Below are 2,328 nucleotides of genomic sequence, written 5' to 3'. Positions count from 1 at the left end.
ATAGCTTCAAGGAATAGACACTAGACACTAATGATCATGTAATGAAGCTAAAACATAGTCAAATATAAAGCATAAAAATCAAAAAACAAAAAAATAAGAACAAAGAAATTAAAGAACGGGTCCACCTTAGTGATGGCGGCTAGTTCTTCCTCTTGAAGATCTTACGGAGTGCTTGAGCTCCTCAATGTCTCTTCCTTGCCTTTGTTGCTCCTCCCTCATGGCTCTTTGGTCCTCTCTAATTTTATGGAGGATAATGGAATGCTCTTGGTGCTCCATCCTTAGTTGCTCCATGTTGGAACTCAAATCTCCTAAGGAGGTGTTGAGTTGCTCCCAATAGTTGTGTGGAGGAAAATGTATCCCTTGAGGTATCTCAGGGATTTCTTGATGAGGAACTTCCTCATACGCTTATTGAAGTCCATGAATGGGCTCTCTTGTTTGCTCCATCCTCTTTTTGTGATGGGCTTTTGAGATGAATCTTTTCATCTCCCATGACTCGGAGGTGGAAGCAATTGCCTTCCCTTTCCTCTTCCTTGAGGTTTCTCCGGCCTTAGGTGCGATTAATAGTTTTGGAAAAACAAAAAAAAAAGGCTTTTTCCACACCAAACTTAAAAGGTTTGCTCGTCCTCGAGCAAAAGAAAAAAGGAGAAGAAGAAGAAATAGAAGAGATAGAGTGTGTGAAGGGTTTGGCCAAGGGGGGTTTAGTGGGTTAAGATGTGCGAAATTGAAGGTGGTAAGGAGGGCTATATATAGGGAAAGAGAGGGGTGGGTGGCCGAATTGAAGTGGGTGGGTTTGGGAAGAGTGTTATGGAAAGGTGTGAAGGGGAGAGAGAGTGTGAGTTGAGGTAGGTGGGGATCCTGTGGGGTCCACAGATCTTGAGGTGTCAAGGATTTTGCATCCCTGCAACTTGCTGGCGTTAAACGCCCCTCTGTGTGCCTTTCTGGCGTTTAAACACCAGGCTGCTGCCCTTTTCTGGCATTTAAATGCCAGTCTGCTGCCCTTTTCTGGCATTTAAACGCCAGTTTGCTGCCCTTTTATAGCGTTTAAATGCCCAGAAAGGTGCCAAACTGGGCGTTTAAACGCCCATTTTTATATCTTTACTGGCATTTAAACACTAGTTTGCCTGCCAATTCTGGCGTTTAAACACCAGACTGCTGCCCATTTCTGGCGTTTAAACGCCCAGAATGGTGCCAGGCTGGGCGTTAAACGCCCATTTTGGTATCCTTACTGGCGTTTAAACGCCAGCAAGCTCGTCCTCCAGGGTGTGCCATTTTTATGCTGTTTTTTATTTTTCTTTAATTTTTGCAGTTGTTTTTGTGACTCCACATGATCATGATCCTAAAGAAATCATAAAATAACATAGATAAATAAAATAAAATTGGGTTGCCTCCCAATAAGCGCTTCTTTACTGTCAATAGCTTGATATTACTGAGTTGTTAATCTAGTCTCAGTCTTGAGCATTTTTGCTCAACATTGCCTTCAAGATAATGCTTGACTCTCTGTCCATTAACAATGAAATTTTTGTCAGAGTCAATATCCTGAAGATCTATATATCCATATGGTGACACACTTATAATCACATATGGTCCCTTCCATCGGGATTTCAATTTCCCAGGGAACAATTTGAGCTTAGAGTTAAACAGTATAACCTTCTGTCTTGGCTCAAAGACTCTAGATGACAGCTTTCTGTCATGCCACCTTTTTGCTTTCTCCTTGTAAATTTTAGCATTTTCAAAAGCATTGAGTCTGAACTCCTCTAGCTCATTCAACTGGAGTAATCTTTTCTCTCCAGCTACCTTAGCATCAAGGTTTAGGAACTTGGTTGCCTAGTAGGCCTTGTGTTCCAGTTCCACTAACAGATACAGGCCTTTCCATACACAAGCTGGTATGGAGAGGTCCATATAGGAGTCTTGAATGTGGTTTTGTATGCCCACAGAGCATCATCCAGACCTCTTGCCCAATCCGTTCTACGGTACTTACAGTCCATTCTAGGATTCATTTTAGTTCTCTATTTGAGACTTCAGCCTGCCTATTTGTCTGTGGATGATATAAAATTGCCACTTTGTGGTTAATTCCATATTGGATTAGAGCAGAGTCAAGCTCTTTATTACAGAAATGAGTGCCTCCATCACTGATCAGTACCCTAGGGACACCGAACTTGCTGAAGATATGCTTCTGGAGGAACTTTATCACTGTCTTAGTATCATTAGTGGGTGTTGCAATTGCCTCTACCCATTTAGATACATAGTCTACTGCCACTAGAATATAATTGTTTGAATATGATGGTAGGAAAGGCCCCATGAAGTCAATACCACATACATCAAACAACT

This window comes from Arachis duranensis, chromosome 10 (genome assembly GCF_000817695.3).
Source record: "Arachis duranensis cultivar V14167 chromosome 10, aradu.V14167.gnm2.J7QH, whole genome shotgun sequence".
NCBI lineage: Eukaryota > Viridiplantae > Streptophyta > Magnoliopsida > Fabales > Fabaceae > Arachis > Arachis duranensis.
The sequence above is the reverse complement of the archived record's forward strand: the minus strand, read 5'-3'. Positions refer to the sequence as shown.